The 21,151-nt window shown below is 40.5% G+C and overlaps 1 protein-coding gene across 1 annotated transcript in view; it reads right to left on the bottom strand.

Annotated features, from left to right (window-relative positions):
• LOC139767927 (uncharacterized) overlaps positions 1–15,406 on the bottom strand; it is a 96,773-nt gene extending 81,367 nt beyond the window's left edge. Inside the window, exon 1 of the mRNA XM_071697678.1 lies at positions 15,285–15,406. The gene's annotated coding sequence lies outside the window, so the exon portion shown is untranslated. The remainder of the gene's footprint in view (positions 1–15,284) is intronic.
• Between the last annotated feature and the right edge of the window lie 5,745 nt (positions 15,407–21,151).

Here is a 21,151-nt window from a genome sequence, read left to right as displayed (position 1 = left end):
CCTTTTTCTCATTGTCAGACAGATAACTTCGCAGCATCACGCACGAACCTCGCATTCCAATTATCGCTCGCAATCCGTAGGCGATCGAATACTCTCATGATGTAAAATTAACTGCCGAGGAGTGCCGCGCCCGATCTTGCGATAATCGATCGGCGTCGCATCGAGTGGAAGGTTCGGGTTTAATTTTCAGGAGCTCACAATCGGAAGGATACTTCGTTACAGTCCCTCCTCCCCCCCTCGCTCTCCTGCTACCCGCGGACGTACGATGAAAAACCACCTGTTGATTGGCGGAAATACCGATTCTCTACTTCGCTCGGTGACGGGTTTCAGTTTGCTCTGAGAACTGCGAGCAGCCGCGCGTTTTCAGGAGTAGCAGGACCGCAGGACCTGGGGTTGGAGGGACCGCATGGGTTAGAGATGTACGGCGTTTAATTAACCACCTGATCGATACACCTGTCCCGGGAGCTCACCTGAGCCTGGATTTCTCCAGGGACAGCTTTATAGTGCCTATGAGCGAGTCACAGTGCAATTGCTCGAGATTGCTTACGTCATCTTTCAAACTTCTTTAATTAATCCGTTATCTATCGCGGCCTTCTAGAGCTGATAACTTTCATATATTTTTTTCTATATAAATAACGATTTATAATTTAACGTGTTTACTTCCTCCTTTCTTTAAAGACGAAAACATAATCTAATATCTTACCAGTTGCATGCAATAAGCCTTGATTAAGATGTCGGGTTTGATTCTCATTGTTACAATGTTCTTGAAAATATTTATACATATAATTATAAAAAGAATATAGAAAGCTTTAGGTTAAAAACATATGCGCGGGTGCATGATATAATTGTAAATAGATTCTTTCCTAAAAATTTGCGAATATTCGAATGATACCTTAATAAATTAAGGTCTTTGATTATTGATGAATTTGGAGATTCAAGGGAATTTCCACACTGTAATTACGCGTACAATACATCACATATATCTCTGTGGAAAACAAATCATCTAATTTAAAATTTTAATTAACGATTTTAATTAAAAGAAAACTACAATATTGTTGTATTAGAGAGTGTAATTTTGTATTAGTATTACTAGTAAAACATTACAAAATAAGAGAGGAAATTTAGTACAAATAAAGAATATTACTTTTTTAACAAAATGTGACATCTCAAAGACCAAAATTTATTTAAGATATATGTAACATGCATAGTTTAAAAAACATGCATTTTTATTCCATCTGTGAATGTATGCATATGTATACATACACATGACATTATACCAAGAACTTCAGACAAGCAATGAACGATTCACAATTAACCGAACAATTACATCATGCAACTTTCTTTTTTATCTTCTCATTTTTCAATCCATAAAGTTCTATTCGAGCGTTCTTAGAGGTATTCGCTTAGCGCACTAAAGTTTCGAAGTTACTCAACATGGTCTTATTTTATTGTATCGTCAAGTTTTGCTGGATTGCTGAACAAAGCATTGCTTTAGTTTCACTGAGATGTACAAAAAAGACCCGACTGTCGTAACTTTGAAACGCGATGCAAATACAAGCAGACGTAGTCTCGGAAATCACCTTTCTACATCACTTTCATTATTCATCTTCGCAATTGTAATATTAATAAGAAAATTGTGATCCAGGCTTGAAATAGATTTTTATTTAAATTATAAACATCACAAATATTTCGTAGAAATCGATCATATTATATAAAACAATCATGAAAAATTTGCAGGTTTAAAATGTTTTAAATATAACAAAAATCTGCATCACTAAACATGTGTTAATCTGTTAATTAATCGTCTATGTAATAACTATTTAATATAATGCAAGAGATCCATGTATAGTATATAAATTTTTTGACACATAGAAATAAAAAAATTTGCTTTTAAAGATGACTATAAATACTTATTCCATTATTAAAAATGTAGGTACACTCAGAAAGAAACTTGTTCAATGTCGTTTACTTCTTCTTCTTGTTTTGTTCATTTATTTTTAATCTTGAAAGCCTTGGAAACAAATATTTCGCATTATAGACTGATAAAACAACGTCAATTAGCCAATTTTAAATAAAATATCAAGAATATTAATCACTTAATACGTTACTTTATATGTATTTGATAAAAACCAGTATAGCTCTTCTTGATAATTGATTCGATGAATAATTAAAATTTTGTACTAACTTGTAGTGGATTTCACAATTATTACTGATATTTGCTACCTGCAATTTACACATTATTTATCCATTCGAAAGTCAAATAGCGTCATTTGGATACAATCACAATGATAATAATAGATTTTAATATGGATAATATTATCATAACGCACCAATAAATACATAATTAAAATGATGACGGCAATGTAATTAACTATCTGTCAGATATAAGAATTTCTACTCAATACTTCAAGAATATCCTTAGTATTTCTTTATCGTATTTGTCACGTTTATTGCATTATTGCGAAGTGCGCCATGTTCGATCGCAATGGGCAGGGCTTTTTTCATGTATAACAGACGGCTTTCTCGAGCAATCGTCCTCGCGACAATGCGAAAGCAGAACGCATCGGGCAAGTGAGAGGCACGCGAATATACCTGCGAACGTTTCCTGGTTTCCTGGTACATCGATACCAATAACCAGCGACTCTGCGCACGTCGGTCGTGGATAACGCGCTGCATCTTGCACCTGCATCCATGCGCGTGACCGACGCGAAAGCGACGATCGACTCGCAGGCGTCGACGCAGGCTTTCAAGGATATAACGAATTCTAAATAACAAATAGCGATAATACATTAGGGATCTGTAAAAGCTCTAAGACTGTGCAAAAGAATATTTCGTATACATTCTTATTTCAAGATAAAAAGTACTCTGATAAAAAGTATGACTGATTAAAGTGTTCTCCAAATAATTTCGTATTCTCGCATAACATTTCATAAAATTTTTCTGTTTATAAAATCATAAGCAATGGTGATGAAGTACATTACTTCATCGCAAAACACAACTGTCATTGCGTAAAATAGTTTAATTTCAAGCAACCTTACTATAACCGTGTCATAACTAGTTAGATAATTAATTTAATACTAAAACATGATAATAATGTTTTGTCTTCTTTAATTATTAACAAAAAGTATAAACTGTTTGTAATAAAAATAGGTTTTGTCAGTTGAATTTCTTCGTTCTTCTTTTAAGTGACAAAAGTACGATTTGTTTCCCTCGAGCAAGCAGTATTCTTACATGCATAATTGTTCACGAAACGAAGATACAGAAGATCCAATATCTCGAGTTTCGCGCAACAACAACCAAGACGTTTGCAACATTTCGTACAGTTCTCTCGACGAGAACGAAAGTTATTACGCGATACAACGTCTAATTACTCGGGACAGTGACTAATGAGGGACACCGGAAACGCCGGTCTCGAGTTCCTTTACGGCGATCCAAGGCATCGACTCAGGTTGGCATCGGCACGATGCACAACCTGCGCCTGCCTTCGAGCCGATTCCTCGATCGCCTGCTTGCCTGGGACTTAGAGGTGCAGCATTTTACCTGGCTCAACGCCCACACCTCCCACCTTCTAAGATACCTGCAATCTACCCCAGCTGTTTCCGTGTGTCTCTCTTATCATTATTATTCAAAAATATAAAAAAAGATTGTTTCTCTCCTTTTCTTATTTCTCTCTTCTGTTCGATTTCTACCTTCCCTTTTGAGGGAATTCCTGGCACGGAGGAAGTTTTAATTAAGATTCGCAAACACCGATGGGAACAGTCAGGTATCTTGCGTTTGAGTAAGCTTCGTAATAAGCGTCAATTGATTTTGCAGTGCACAAAGTTAGCGACCGCCTTGAGATATATTTGCTGAACGAATCGTTGTTTGTCTTCGATCGAAATATCGCAGGAAATTTATGTTTAAACACAGACAGCTAGTCGATGTATGAAGGTATCGTGATAAAAGTTATCGCGGAATTTTAATAATTCGTGATCATAGAATTGTGCGGCTTGATTGATTTACATTAATAAGAAATATCAATATTTTAATATTCAAAAACCTCGATTTATTAAGTTATATATATTCTTATATTATAATAGATTTTTATATAAATACATTTTAATTTAATGAAATTTAATGAAATTTAATGAAACTTAATTAAATTTATTTAATTATGATTTATTATCGTTACATTAATACATTAAAAACATATGCTTCATATAGTTTTCTCATGAAATGTTTTATAAATGAATAACATAAAAAAAATTATTATAAAAGTGATTCTCTTTCTAAAAAAATTAAATATCTCTAAATTACTATAAATATATTACATTACGTTAATAAGTTATAAAAGTTGCAAACATTAAATTAGAAGAATTTATCATAATTACATAAATAAAATAAGACAATATTAGTATTTTAATGAAATATTGTCGACCATTATATATACACTGGCAATATTAGATATTCGCGCGATTTTATTATTTAATAAAATTATTATTATTTAATAAAAAGAAATATACGTAGCAATTTTTTTATTTTCATGCGATCGTATATAATCTTTATTGATATATAATATTTATGATTGTACATAATATGCTTTTTGTTTATATCTGCTTACATTATAGCTACAAACATCGCAATAGTAGAACAACAATAATAATTTAAAATTACAAAAATTTATCAAAATACTGAATCTCTTATTCATGTATTTACTTTAAATAATATTAATTCAGTAATTATGTTGTGTAATGTATAATGGTAGAATTTTTCTATATATATAGAAATTGTATTAACAATCGTAATTAATATAAATTCATTTTCTAAGAACCACGTCGCATACTATCTAACTGACGACTAGCGCTGAAGTAGAAAATTACTTGTATACCTATACTACACCACGTCACGCAAAATAGTCTGAATGATTTCGACGGCTAACGGGTATCAGGAAAGCAGGCAAGCGGCCGTAGCTGCCGAGGGAAGATCGCGGCAACGTGACGCACAAGCCACGCGATTGCGCTGACATTGTCGTCGTCGGCAGCGACGAGACGGCGATAACGATTCGTCTCGCGCGCATCGCAAACAGGTGAAACGCGCGGCGGCTCGCGACCGAGGGAGATTTCCTTTTCAGGTGAATTCCGCGAGCGTGGGCGAGCAGGATAGCAGAGACGGCAGGATGTTGCACCTGCCCGAAGGTGGAAGGTCACAGTTTACCGTCTATCCCCCACTTTCCACCTGCGTCCTCCTTCCTCACCATTACCTTCCTCTTCCATTACGTTCCTCTTCGTTTACTCGCGCCTCGCGTTTTGCAGCTAGAGCAACACGTATGTCCATGCACGGTATAGGGATAAGCCAGTCGCGACGGTAACAGGTGAACAACAAAACGTGTCCAGCGACTGCCGCTGGATTCACTTGCGTTCTACTTCCGGCGAATCGGTCGATATTATTTTCCACATAGAGAGTGTGAAAGATTGATCGATTATTGGCATATATAAAATGTCATAAAGATATTACCGTTTATGAAAACGAAGTATCCCAAACACAAGAAATATTACCGGCAATATCTATAACGGAACTCGAGACAGATTTTTGTTTATATGTCATGTGCAATTCTGATGTACGTATATATGTATATGTATATGAGTATAATATATCGTTATTGCATCTTAATTTTTTAAATATTTTCTGTATTACACAATTTATAAAATTATAAATAGAATCATGTTCCGAATTCTGTGACGAACTAGAGATTGTTTAATCTCGGTTTTAAATTAAAATTAAAAGTTCTGAAACTTGCATAATCTATTTTATGCATAAACACGAATCCTTGAATTGATTGAAACTAGATATCCGGTAATATTGCGTCAAGATTGAAAGTAACTGCGATAATTGCGACATTAATAGTTTTGTATTTGAATATTTTAAATCACTAGTTTACCATGTATCGAAGAATTAATTTTATCTTTGTCTAACTAGCCGTGCTTTTATCAGGTATCAGGTTTTCAAATATTTTTAAATTATAGAAATTTAAAATCTGAAATTATGTGGATTTAATTATCCCGATGAGAATGCCAGCAGTATTTATAGAATTAATACAATTTAGCAAAATGCAGCAGAATTAAAGTATTTATTCGATAAAACCAGTTTTTTCTAGATCGATTAACTATATAGATGCGTTTTGATCGACATCGGACGATGAATCGTTGACGCATATGTTGCCCTACTACATGCTCTCACAACCACACTATTCACGTTATCAGTTATACGAAGACGCAATACAGCGACATATTCCTCAGTGCATTCACCTTAGAACTATAGTTGACCTATCGCGCTAACGCTCGTGCTGTTCTCCTGACCTGGGGAAATGTTCGATTTGCTTGAACTTCGTTGATCGTTCTCTTTAAGATATTATATAACTTGATATCAATATGAATAGTTGAAAGTTTTAATATTAGATAACAAATTGTTATTAATAGTGAAGAAAAAGAGAAAAAGAGACAGAGAGGAAGAGGAGAGAAATATTTGAGTGAACCGAATACTCTTGAATACCAATATTTCGATAATTTTCTTTGTGATCTTATTATATTTTTGAGCTGACATTTATTAATTTATACAGACTAAAACTATGGAAGAAATATTATTAGTAGGTTATTCAAAAGACTAAGATTCTCGTGAATAGATAACGGCGAACTTGACATTAACTTAATAACGAATTTCCTAACAAGCCACGTGAATTTTGACCTAAGTCAATGAATAATTTACTTAAAATTTAGATTGCTAAAAAATGCGGTTTTCTTAATTACGTCGTGAATTAAAAAATATTTCGAAGACGAGTTCTCGAAGATCTCCGTTGAGAATGTGTGGTATTTCGTGTAGGATTAATTTGACCACCTTTCAAAGGGATAGTCGTAAAATCTGTAGGAATTCCCATAAAACTCATCTGTGAGCAGGATTTCTCGATTAGGGGAGGTCGTTGAGCAAGTTTGCGATAGAACTTAAAACTTATGAAACATTCACGCCTTTTCAAATACTTGGCTTATAAACATAGAATCCTGTAGCGATTTAAGAAATGCCATTAAAAGGTTAACGCGATGACGATAGAAATTAATTGATAGTCTCTAGTATAACAGATTTACTCAGTCAGACAACGTCATTCCGTTTGAATTTATTGGATGAACATAAAAGCTATAACAGAACTTTTAACTCGTTTTAAAAATACGCAATTTATAATATATGAGTAATAATTTTCTTTTCGAAATCTTTAAATCTTATTTCGTAACTCTAACATCTGCTTCTCAATGTTTCGATAAGAAAGTATTACTCGGGCATATTGGTTTATAACAGAATAAGGAAGTTAAAGCCGAAAGAGCAATGCGATTCATCACGCTCAGATCTCGTGCGTTTAGAAAGGGAAGTCATAGGTTTAGGAAGCGTTAAAATAAAACGAATCTCCTTCTACCAGAGCGGTAAAGACCGTAAGGAGGACTCACAGTCTCCATGCGTAGATAAATTTAAGATTCAGGTGCGCGATCAGATACTCACTATCAGGGTTTCAGGTGACAAGAAGGATTATATATAGTCATTTCCAATACTTTTCCACAGTTAATAATAACTTGATTATTTAAGCATTGTTAAACGATTCGAGTTAATAAGTTAATCTTAAATAAAAAACTTAATCAATCATTAAATTAAACGTAAAATTTATATGATTTATTCATTATTATTATTATATTTATATACCAATATAATATAAAAATACTTAATTTTACTTGTAGCGTACGGTAAATCCGATTTAATCGAAAGAATTGTATTAGATTACATATACAAATCACATATCGTGTGCATTTTTCTTCAATCTGTTCTGCAACTAGCCCGTTTGTAAAACGCTCATGGAAGCAATCGGACATGAACGGCCATTGTCCACCTGAGTTCCCTGAGCGTGAAACCGGTTGGCAATGCTAGCTATCCGATCTCTCGCGCAACCTGATCCCCTGGTCGAATGCACCTGTTTGCTCACCTGAAGTCAGGACTTGCCTTTCTAGAAGGCCATAACGCGACCGCGCCGCTTGGGAAATCCGATCGTCTGCCGATTAGAAATAAGGGACAAACGGGTTTTCGAAAATATGCGCATCGAGATGGTTATCGCCTAATGCCATATTCTTTTATATTGTGTCTGGAAACCCAATTGGTTTAAAAGTTATCAGCTCGATCTTTCCACTTTCTTACAATCGATCGTTCCACGTTTGAAATGTATCGAGCAAAATCAACTAATTAATATTAGCTGCATCTAATAAAAATGACGTGTTGTATGAAAAATCATAAAATTTTTGCGTAGTGTGCAATACTGTTGTCTTTACCGATCTGAGAATATATGTAATAGAGTATTTAGAATAAAACGTGTACATATATAGACAACACACACTTACACATGCGTGTACACATCACACATACCGACACACACATACCATATGGCGCTTTTTTAATTATTTTAAATCTAAAAGAGATGAGAAATGTGAATCTGTTAGTTGAACTTTTCGTTAGCAAGATTTACTGCTATTAATAATTTCCAGATACAGCTATCTATATATTTGAGTACTTTGGCGAAATGTTGCTTGTTTAATGTAACAGAGGACGGACATGGATTGGACAAGTTGGAGATTAAGCTGATTAATTAATTATGCATAAAATGTGGGTGACCTACAGAAATTTAATTCCTTGGATAATCTCTTCGTCGCGCACGTCGTTCAAGCGAATTTCCTGTCATTCCGTTCAACCGACGACGGAACATAAATTTATTACGTTAATGTCCTCACTGCAAATTAGCTGCATCAATTTTGATCTCCAGAGAGTGCGCAATCGGATCACCCCCTGATGTTATTAACGCAATAAATCGCGCTGCCACCGAATGCAAAGTAGATGCAAACAAAACAATTAACGAGCGCCTCAGTTATAAAAACCGCGGGTTTCATCAGGGAAGCTACCGCAGAATTTATTTATCATTCATGCGAATCTATTTGTTTTTCTCCCCGAATCCATTAGATTTATCCCAATCCTTTTATCTCCCGTGCAGCGGTACGCGAAATCGTGAAATTAAAAATTCGTGTGCCCTTTTTTTACGCATGATAATTCGCCACGCGGCGAACGGTGATTTAAAAAACAGGCGCTCTCAACGTAAAAATTTTATAAATTTTCATTTGCTCAATGTTTTCGTCCAACGAACAAATTTTAAAGTCAGATTCGCAATCAGCGTCGGAAAAAATAGGCGAAGTGGAAATATGTTCATCAGGAAACAGAGTACTTCCCCGACAGCATGGTGGTTTATGCAAAATTTGTAGAACGATGAAGAAATCACTTTCTTTAACTACAAAATAGAAATTCAGCGAAAGTAGGTGAGGTTCGAATTCCACCGTTTCTCCAAAAGATTTATGTATATGGCGATATAGTAAAATTATAAAATTGAGAATTTTATATTTGAAATTTCTTTAATAACTTTTTATTAAAATATTTTAAATTAAAATATCTTAATAATTATTAGCATTTACCTAACTTCGTAGCCAGACTTTTGCAGAATCGATAGAAACACGAATTTAAAAAATACTACTTTCCGAAAAAATCAAGAACAAAAATAAGAAGAAAAATAAGAAGATATTAGTCAATTCATTGTAATAATTTCCCTGCATATCGAAAACAATTATAAGTTGTGAATAGTTTTGTATAGAAACTTTAACATATTAAACATATATAAATTTCATTATGTTATTAAAAAGACAGTAATGAAAATTGTCAAGTTACTTCAAACATTTATATTCAAACATCTAAATAACATTGGGTTGGTGTATCTGTTTTTCTATGTATCTATTTTTTTTCATTCTTTTATTGTCCGCATGGAAGCGACATCGATCTGTGCTATTCTCGTTACAGCAACATGTAGGATGCAGGGAAAAACGCCTTTTCCTCGTTCCAATAGCGGCAGAATTAACCTGCCGCTCGGCTGCACTCATTGCCACACGTTGACCTTACGTAATTGTTTCGTAATAGTACGTAACGAAGCTATACATAAGCGTGCACAGCATCGGCGCCACATAGGATAATATCGGAACGAAATATTGTGCACATAGAAAGGCATGCGGTTCACGTTAACAGTGATTTATTACAATCGTCAACTATGTATATTCGGAGATTCTAGATTGAATCAGAAAAAAAGAGATCATCGATTTTATTGTGTATCGTATATTTAACGTCTTCGAGTTATCTGTACCAATTAAATATTTCAACTTAATTTTCTACATAATAATTAAAGAGAAAATAAAAACAGCCCTTTCGTTATTTTTGAAGTAAATGCATTATTACATAAATGCATAACATTAAAATAATATGAGATTTATCAGTAAAGTCACAAAAGATTGAATAGAACCATCTTTCATCGTGAAATAATCCTAATTTCCAGCGAAAAGATAACGCTGATATACGGGTCTTATCTTTCAAAACGATCTGCGTTAATTTAATCTCTGCTTCGTTTATGAAACGTTTGCCGTCACTCACGAATGATGATAGAACGCTGCGAGATCACGGATAGCTTAGCATCGAAAGCGTGACAATTTCAACGCAGCGGTCGCTGCGACAAAAGAGCGGCGCATTCGCGTGTCCCGGGTCGTCGTGGAGCATTAGAAAGCATCGGTAGATACGTGTTCCTGACGCAGGCGCAATTAAGCCTCGTCCGTGGAGCGCAATGCATGCAGATATTGCACCGGTTACCGCCTCGATTGCGGAGCAATTACCACGGTACTCGTTACACGCTCGACAAACAGGCACGACGCTTCCTCCACTAGCAGTTCCGTTTCTCCTCTCTTACCGCACGAGTGCGAAATTCGTGCCGCGTGTCGAAACTTCCGACCGACGACGATACTATTAACGATAAGACGTTGCGTTGCAAAGGCAATTACTTGTACGTACGTCGATGCAAATGCGTATCGCGATGCAAATGGAAATGGACCGTCCTCACAAAAAAAAAGCACAAAAAGAAATTTCTCTATTACATATGTACAATAAACTAAAAGTAAAGATCAGCTATCTTTCTTTGCTGCGAGGGAAACTAAGTCGATAAAGATATCTTCACAAACTAAACGGAATTAAATGTAGTTTACATAATTCAATTGTTCACGACTAATTTGAATTGCTTCCTCATAGTTGGCCTTCAGATAAATTGCATAAACGTCATTTATGAAATACACATAAAAATAAAATCTGTATATGCATATGTTAACTCTTTGTTTTTTAAAAGCCTAATAGAAACATAATAACTTCTTTTGAATTTATATGTGATACCAGCAATTACACGAACCCACACAACATACGAAACGACGAGAAGACATGTTTTATGAAAATAGGGTTGATATATCGCTTTTTATATTGGAAGCTTATTTACGTTACCAATTAACTATCGCTTTATTACTAGTGATACCTTGCAGAAAACAATAATCGTGGGCGCGGTTTAATTCCCGCGAGGACGAAGAAGAAAGGGAGAAGAATAGTGTCGAGAAAATGGCATAACCAACGCTAGCCACAAACAACGCAGAGAAAAAAAAAAGAAGCCAAAGTAATGACGGGTTACTGACAAACGATACCACAGCGGCAATTATACCGGCGGGCTTTGCGGGCCCGATATTCAGCAAAATGCCTACGAAACCGTTGTGATACGGTCGTCCATCGATATTAATTGATAAAACGGATTTCGAATTACTCCCGCGGCATTCGATGATATTTTACAACTCGCGGAAATTCAACTTGACGAAGTATGACAGCGGACAGTTCGATCGCGATCGGCCGTTTGGCACGGAATAAAACGGTTTTGTTAAAATCGATATATAGAGGTTATCCCAAAGCCCATCCCTCCGACCCTTTAATTTCACTGACAGATCCTTTGGACAATTTAGAGTTGAAATTACGATCCGACAATTTGGTACATTTTGTGTACGTTGAGCTGTGAATGATCTGTAAATTTGTAGCATCGAGGAAATAGCAGATTAAAAAAATAATTAGATTTAAAAAATGCTTTTGTGTTGCTAAATTACAACGATAAATATCAAGTACAAAATAATTCTATAGAATAGTTAAAAATTTCGACTTGTTCATATAAATACAAATTTTTGTTTGGAATTAAAGTGAGATAATATTAATTAAAATGATGTTACAAATTAATTTGAAACATATTTTCCACTCAAATGCAAATTTTTTTGTAGCTTTAATAACGTTACATGCTTTAATAACGTTTTTATTAATATTACTTTTATTCTTAGTTGTATATTTGCAAAAAGCTAATTGTAAGATTAAAGCTAACTCTTGGATTATGACGTTACTGTCGTCTATTTTTGTTGACCTACATTCTTCGCATTCAGAATATGAAAGAATAATGAAACTGGATATATCCTTATAAATTGGAGTTTTCATAAATATTTGATAATAATAGAAATAAAAGAATATTAATAAAATCGATTATTAAATTAGCGTACATATACATTTCCAGCTATACTATAAGTGCTTGAAATAGAAAACTGCCATTATTGTCGTAGACGATGCGTGATGGATATATTCAGAGCTCAAGGAAGACTCGGTTTAATTTCCACTTGCGTGAAGATCGCGTTCGTCGAGGCGGAAGAACGGTCGTTCATTAAGACGACGACGCTGTAAAGTCCGTTTCCGGGCGTTACACCGGACAATTTGCCTCTCGCTGTAATCGTGACGCATTCGCGCGTTACTGTGTACCCAATAACGCTAACGAGATTCACGCACGTTGTGTCTAAGCAAATTGGCGGGTAAACGTTTGGCGAGACCCGACGACAAATCGGCCGATTCAATTGCGGCACACGTACAAACCAATTCGAAGTTCCAGAAAACTGAATGCCTCTGCGACTAATTGCAAGCAGCTCGATATGAGTTTTGTCTGGCAATGATTTAATAAACAAGTGGATTATATTTTTATTTTAAATTTTTTTGTTGTCATTTTAATTGTGAGCAGAAGACTTGCAAAAGTTTTTGCACACAAATTAATGTATATTAATGTTATTAATAGTACGAAGGAAAATTTTCCTGACAAATACTTCTTAATAACTGAGTTCTATGATTCAAATAACAAAAATATCAGAAACAAACAAATGAAAATTTAAAGATATTATGAAGATACAAGAACGTGAAGAGTGCATAATAATCTCCAGAAAATTTGAAAATAATATTAGACAATTCAATCGATCGAAAACTCAAAAATGTAGAAATGTTACAGCAAGAGAATTGAATTGTTTATAAAACTGCGGTATTAGTCAGTCAAACTAGGTTTCATTAAAGGAAAATGTTTGAGGGTTGCGAACATTTACCCTAACTGAAAATGATTGATCTAGTCCGATTGTAAACCAAGGACTGAAACTGAGATCACAGGTTGCTAGAACTAAGGTCATACTGAATAGGGTTTATGTGTCAAAGGGTTATACTGTTGTACAAAGGGGCACACAGGGCGTGACAACCGTATTTCCTGTAACCACAGATCAATAGAATTGCACGTGTGTGCTATTATATCGTAATGCTACAAAACACATTGCATTACAATATTTAATTATGAACAAAAACGATTAAAAGTCTCAATTAAACATATAAATGATTTCAAATGTTTAAATTAACTAAACATCAAATAGCTAATAGATACTCGACAGCATTAAACTCTGATAAATTAAACAAATGGTCAAGAACAATAGAAAATAGAGAATGCGTATATCAAAGGATGGACGAATAAAATAAATCAAGTTTTCAATATGCACATAGATATATCTGTACGTGTATTCAAATTCTCTGTTTCTAAACTTATATACACTTTCTTTTCTTTCATTTTATTCATTTTTTTAGTATTTATTTCTTTAGTAATTAAATTTTCGAGTACTTTTTATCAAACTTGATAAAAAATGGCTTACAATTTAAACTTAATAATTACATAATATTAAACTCTACAAAAAATATATATAAAACTCCAATAAATGCTTTAATTCATAGCTTTACTATAATAAAAAGAAGCTAATTATCATTGCGTTTTTGAAAACGTTTTATTGCATTATTGTATATGACCATAAATACAGTGACTCACGAAATTGATCAAATCTACTACATAACAATTACCTATAATAAATTAATTTGAAAAAAGGCAATTGACGAAAACGACTTTTTAATATCATAACATAACATATAAACAAATATCTGTGATCGTGCTATAGATATCTTTGTTTATTTTTTTTAAGAGAAATTCGTAACAATGATATAATTTGGCCAGTTTTGTGAGTCACCGTAACTTTATCATTATAAATATACATTTACGATTAATTACTAATTGTAAGTGATAAGTATAATATATTTTGGCTCGTTTCTTCTTAATCTATTGTTTATCATTCATATGCATTTTCTTATGAAGACATTTACGTTTATACGAAAACCGACATAATACAGTACTATTAGCTACACAGCTGAGTATCCGCGCATTCCTGCGGTGCCAGCGACGTAACCGGATTATGTGGCATGCATAGGTGAATTAGCAGGCAAATGTTCGGTAAATTCGTTTGTTGGCCGATCGATATGTCGTGGTATCGGTATCCGGCAAATTCGATTGTCCGAATAGCGACCGAGATGCTCGATTGAACAAGGTTGCAATACTATGAATAATAATACAGTATCATAATTCTCTATAATAAAAGAATTTAATATGCGATTAAAAGTCAAAAATCCTAAAATCTGTAAAATAATTTATGGTGTATTTAACTGTTTTATAATTTTTTAACTTTTTTAATAACACATTTTTAAATTTTGTAATTAACATTAATTTATTTGTTACGTTATTAATTTATTTTTTTATTATGTTTCTTAATAATCTATTAATAAAATCGCAATTTAGAAAAAAACTTGTTATAAGAGATATTAAGATTGAAAAAATTCGTAGTTCCATTTACCTCAATCAATAACATCATATTTTGTAGCTTGTAATTTATATCTCAAACAAACGGGATCGGGAATTACTTATCTCGTTTGAATAACACTTATCTCGCTTAAATTTACTTGAGATGAAGTGAAACAACGTCGCGAACCAGCACGTTTTCCTCGCAGGCACGACAGGCAGACGTAAAGAAATGATCAGGCTCGGAAGCGTTTTAACGCGAGCACTGTTCAAAGTTACGATGAAGCTCACGTACTGCTTGAATGCGTTCTCTCGTTCGTCCGTACATCAAAAGTTCGACCCCGAGAAGATCCATTAAACTTTATCTCGCTACTTGACTCACCGTTTCGCAAAGTTGGCTAAAGAAATTCCACCGAGGGTCCCTCCACTTCCTTTTTTCCGCCTTCTTCGTCCCTAGCTCGGCGCACCGTAACACATGAGACTGCTTCGCACCTGCAGCACGTCCACTAGCGCACTATGAGCCTTGAGAGCCCGAACAAAGAGAATATAATCCCATAAAACAATCGGCTTTAGATATTCGCGGCCGACTTTAATTGGCCGATTCGTTTTATAATTTCGACCTTCCCGGCGGCTCGCCGCGATCTCGGTAGATCAAGCGTCGCGCACCAAAATACCGGTTTCGTGAAAGTGGATTACGCACGTGGAAGTGAAATTACAACTGCCTTGAAAAGAGGAAGGTTTATGACATTTAATGCAAGTTACAGGAGCACTGATAGATTCTTGATGCGAATTTGAAAAATGCCAACGAGAGTAAGTTGTTTTGAAGTAATTACTTTGCTTTCTAATTTTATAGTTCTATTTCTAAATAAATTATCTTAAGACCGGAAAGAAATATTTCCTCGTTTGATTTTCGTCGATTATAAAAAACAAATTTAACTCGTACACTAGCTAGGTTTACCGTTTTGCTAAAATTATCGTTACATATGTTATATCAAGCAGGTAATTTCGTACTTCCCCTTCCTTTCCGTTTTTCCCTCCCGCTCCTTCTTTTTGTATATATATACGAGCCCGATTTCTCGTCGCTGAGTAATTTGTCGGTTTAACTCTATTGTAACACATCAGCATCGAAATGACTCCGCAATATAAGGAAACATATTCCTAATGTACGTCTTTGATACTCTCTCTATAATACCTTTTGTAATTTTTTTCACATATATATCACTATCTTTGCAGTGGTCCTCTTTGCAATCAACACTGTTGCGGATTAGTTACGTTAAGTTCTGTCGCGTTAGTTTTTAAGAATATGTACCGACACTGAAGATGGTCCCATGAAGGGCCGAAACGTTTGCCAATTATTTATAATATAGTTTTCAACACTTACATCCTGCTGCGGCTCAATTGCTCTTTTCTTCCTGACTGATTGTATAATTGTATTGTTAAGAAACGGTAAATGTTATTGACTCGCTGCCGAAATCACTACTATCGGAAGCAGCCCGGAAGATAAGGGATTCGTTTCCTCCTGCAGCGGGGCCGCCGATATTTGACGAATCGTTTAACTTTCCTTCGCAGATTGATCTCAAGGAGAGTGGTAAGAAGCAAGACTCAGGTCGCCCGTTACCATAAAGATAATTCTTTTCTGCGTTGATTGCTAACCAGCGTATCACTCGGCAGAGGGGCCTTAATCTGGCCAAATTATTGAGTCAGTTATCCTTTCTTGAACATGGTAATAACGGGATCGTAATTCTTTAAGACTTATAAGGTTTTGAAAGATAGAGCTTTAGAGGGTTAATAGTGGTGTAAATTCTATCGGCAGGTACGATTAATCGAAATCATTTAGAGACAACTATAATGTAAAAAAACAAAATACAACAAAAATGGATAAAAATACAACCAAAATGGATTTGGCCAGTAACAACTCAATAGGTGAGTTCAATCTTGGTCAGAAGAAACGACGGAAACATCTCATAAGGTAAGGTCTATATTAATGACCAGAATTGAAGGTTTGTAAAGTAGTTAACATACAAAATAATTTGATCTGTTTATTTGCCCAAAGTAGGACTATTTTCTTTATATTTTCTCGCATATGTGCGAGATTGGAAAATCCCCATCCCCAATTAAATTCCAATCGCGCACGTTAAAACTCTCAATTCTACGTTTCCCAAATCTCAAGTGATCACTTTGAGGTATGGATTAACAAATACTAAATTGTAATACGGGTAGGTAGGACAACGGATAAAGTTAAGCGTGTAAAAAATGTCCCTCTCGTGGTGTGCCACCTTGCCGTGGTGAGAGGGCTCCCTGTATCAACGATCCACTGGGGCAGTACCTTCGGCTTTACCGAAGGGAGGGCCCGGTGGGGAGGTACAGGGTCTACGAGCACACCGTACCCTCCTCCCAGTTCGCTGGGAGTGAAGGGTACAATGGGGTCCGGCGCTCCCGTCGCGTTGTCTGCCGCCGCGAGACATTACGTTTCGCTTATACGGTCCGTCGCGGGTCTCTCCGCGCCGCGAGACTATCGTACGCTTCGCTCCCTTATACGGTCCGTCGCGGGTCTCTCCGCGCCGCGAGACTATCGTACGCTCCGCTCGCTTATACGCGTCGCCGCGGGTCTCTCCGCGCCGCGAGACTATGTCGTCGGCTTCCCTCCCTTATACGCGTCGTCGCGGGTCTCTCCGCGCCGCGAGACTATGTCGTCGGCTTCCCTCCCTTATACGCGTCGTCGCGGGTCTCTCCGCGCCGCGAGACTATGTCGTCGGCTTCCCTCCCTTATACGCGTCGTCGCGGGTCTCTCCGCGCCGCGAGACTATGTCGTCGGCTTCCCTCCCTTATACGCGTCGTCGCGGGTCTCTCCGCGCCGCGAGACTATGTCGTCGGCTTCCCTCCCTTATACGCGTCGTCGCGGGTCTCTCCGCGCCGCGAGACTATGTCGTCGGCTTCCCTCCCTTATACGCGTCGTCGCGGGTCTCTCCGCGCCGCGAGACTATGTCGTCGGCTTCCCTCCCTTATACGCGTCGTCGCGGGTCTCTCCGCGCCGCGAGACTATGTCGTCGGCTTCCCTCCCTTATACGCGTCGTCGCGGGTCTCTCCGCGCCGCGAGACTATGTCGTCGGCTTCCCTCCCTTATACGCGTCGTCGCGGGTCTCTCCGCGCCGCGAGACTATGTCGTCGGCTTCCCTCCCTTATACGCGTCGTCGCGGGTCTCTCCGCGCCGCGAGACTATGTCGTCGGCTTCCCTCCCTTATACGCGTCGTCGCGGGTCTCTCCGCGCCGCGAGACTATGTCGTCGGCTTCCCTCCCTTATACGCGTCGTCGCGGGTCTCTCCGCGCCGCGAGACTATGTCGTCGGCTTCCCTCCCTTATACGCGTCGTCGCGGGTCTCTCCGCGCCGCGAGACTATGTCGTCGGCTTCCCTCCCTTATACGCGTCGTCGCGGGTCTCTCCGCGCCGCGAGACTATGTCGTCGGCTTCCCTCCCTTATACGCGTCGTCGCGGGTCTCTCCGCGCCGCGAGACTATGTCGTCGGCTTCCCTCCCTTATACGCGTCGTCGCGGGTCTCTCCGCGCCGCGAGACTATGTCGTCGGCTTCCCTCCCTTATACGCGTCGTCGCGGGTCTCTCCGCGCCGCGAGACTATGTCGTCGGCTTCCCTCCCTTATACGCGTCGTCGCGGGTCTCTCCGCGCCGCGAGACTATGTCGTCGGCTTCCCTCCTTATACGCGTCGTCGCGGGTCTCTCCGCGCCGCGAGACTATGTCGTCGGCTTCCCTCCCTTATACGCGTCGTCGCGGGTCTCTCCGCGCCGCGAGACTATGTCGTCGGCTTCCCTCCCTTATACGCGTCGTCGCGGGTCTCTCCGCGCCGCGAGACTATGTCGTCGGCTTCCCTCCCTTATACGCGTCGTCGCGGGTCTCTCCGCGCCGCGAGACTGTGTCGTCCGGCTTCCCTCCCTTATACGCGTCGTCGCGGGTCTCTCCGCGCCGCGAGACTATGTCGTCGGCTTCCCTCCCTTATACGCGTCGTCGCGGGTCTCTCCGCGCCGCGAGACTATGTCGTCGGCTTCCCTCCCTTATACGCGTCGTCGCGGGTCTCTCCGCGCCGCGAGACTATGTCGTCGGCTTCCCTCCCTTATACGCGTCGTCGCGGGTCTCTCCGCGCCGCGAGACTATGTCGTCGGCTTCCCTCCCTTATACGCGTCGTCGCGGGTCTCTCCGCGCCGCGAGACTATGTCGTCGGCTTCCCTCCCTTATACGCGTCGTCGCGGGTCTCTCCGCGCCGCGAGACTATGTCGTCGGCTTCCCTCCCTTATACGCGTCGTCGCGGGTCTCTCCGCGCCGCGAGACTATGTCGTCGGCTTCCCTCCCTTATACGCGTCGTCGCGGGTCTCTCCGCGCCGCGAGACTATGTCGTCGGCTTCCCTCCCTTATACGCGTCGTCGCGGGTCTCTCCGCGCCGCGAGACTATGTCGTCGGCTTCCCTCCCTTATACGCGTCGTCGCGGGTCTCTCCGCGCCGCGAGACTATGTCGTCGGCTTCCCTCCCTTATACGCGTCGTCGCGGGTCTCTCCGCGCCGCGAGACTATGTCGTCGGCTTCCCTCCCTTATACGCGTCGTCGCGGGTCTCTCCGCGCCGCGAGACTATGTCGTCGGCTTCCCTCCCTTATACGCGTCGTCGCGGGTCTCTCCGCGCCGCGGAGACTATGTCGTCGGCTTCCCTCCCTTATACGCGTCGTCGCGGGTCTCTCCGCGCCGCGAGACTATGTCGTCGGCTTCCCTCCCTTATACGCGTCGTCGCGGGTCTCTCCGCGCCGCGAGACTATGTCGTCGGCTTCCCTCCCTTATACGCGTCGTCGCGGGTCTCTCCGCGCCGCGAGACTATTGTCGTCGGCTTCCCTCCCTTATACGCGTCGTCGCGGGTCTCTCCGCGCCGGCGAGACTATGTCGTCGGCTTCCCTCCCTTATACGCGTCGTCGCGGGTCTCTCCGCGCCGCGAGACTATGTCGTCGGCTTCCCTCCCTTATACGCGTCGTCGCGGGTCTCTCCGCGCCGCGAGACTATGTCGTCGGCTTCCCCTCCCTTATACGCGTCGGTCGCGGGTCTCTCCGCGCCGCGAGACTATGTCGTCGGCTTCCCTCCCTTATACGCGTCGTCGCGGGTCTCTCCGCGCCGCGAGACTATGTCGTCGGCTCCCCTCCCTTATACGCGTCGTCGCGGGTCTCTCCGCGCCGCGAGACTATGTCGTCGGCTTCCCTCCCTTATACGCGTCGTCGCGGGTCTCTCCGCGCCGCGAGACTATGTCGTCGGCTTCCCTCCCTTATACGCGTCGTCGCGGGTCTCTCCGCGCCGCGAGACTATGTCGTCGGCTTCCCTCCCTTATACGCGTCGTCGCGGGTCTCTCCGCGCCGCGAGACTATGTCGTCGGCTTCCCTCCCTTATACGCGTCGTCGCGGGTCTCTCCGCGCCGCGAGACTATGTCGTCGGCTTCCCGCCTTATAGGCGTCGTCGCGGTCTCTCCGCGCCGCGAGACTATGTCGTCGGCTTCCCCTCCCTTATACGCGTCGTCGCGGGTCTCTCCGCGCCGCGAGACTATGTCGTCGGCTCCCCTCCCTTATACGCGTCGTCGCGGGTCTCTCCGCGCCGCGAGACTATGTCGTCGGCTTCCCTCCCTTATACGCGTCGTCGCGGGTCTCTCCGCGCCGCGAGACTATGTCGTCGGCTTCCCTCCCTTATACGCGTCGTCGCGGGTCTCTCCGCGCCGCGAGACTATGTCGTCGGCTTCCCTCCCTTATACGCGTCGTCGCGGGTCTCTCCGCGCCGCGAGACTATGTCGTCGGCTTCCCTCCCTTATACGCGTCGTCGCGGGTCTCTCCGCGCCGCGAGACTATGTCGTCGGCTTCCCTCCCTTATACGCGTCGTCGCGGGTCTCTCCGCGCCGCGAGACTATGTCGTCGGCTTCCCTCCCTTATACGCGTCGTCGCGGGTCTCTCCGCGCCGCGAGACTATGTCGTCGGCTTCCCTCCCTTATACGCGTCGTCGCGGGTCTCTCCGCGCCGCGAGACTATGTCGTCGGCTTCCCTCCCTTATACGCGTCGTCGCGGGTCTCTCCGCGCCGCGAGACTATGTCGTCGGCTTCCCTCCCTTATACGCGTCGTCGCGGGTCTCTCCGCGCCGCGAGACTATGTCGTCGGCTTCCCTCCCTTATACGCGTCGTCGCGGGTCTCTCCGCGCCGCGAGACTATGTCGTCGGCTTCCCTC

The sequence above is a fragment of the Temnothorax nylanderi genome, unplaced genomic scaffold (assembly GCF_030848795.1).
Source record: "Temnothorax nylanderi isolate EJ_2023f unplaced genomic scaffold, tnyl_v1.0 TNYL_tig0002_pilon, whole genome shotgun sequence".
Lineage (NCBI taxonomy): Eukaryota > Metazoa > Arthropoda > Insecta > Hymenoptera > Formicidae > Temnothorax > Temnothorax nylanderi.
The sequence above is the reverse complement of the archived record's forward strand: the minus strand, read 5'-3'. Positions and strand labels throughout refer to the sequence as shown.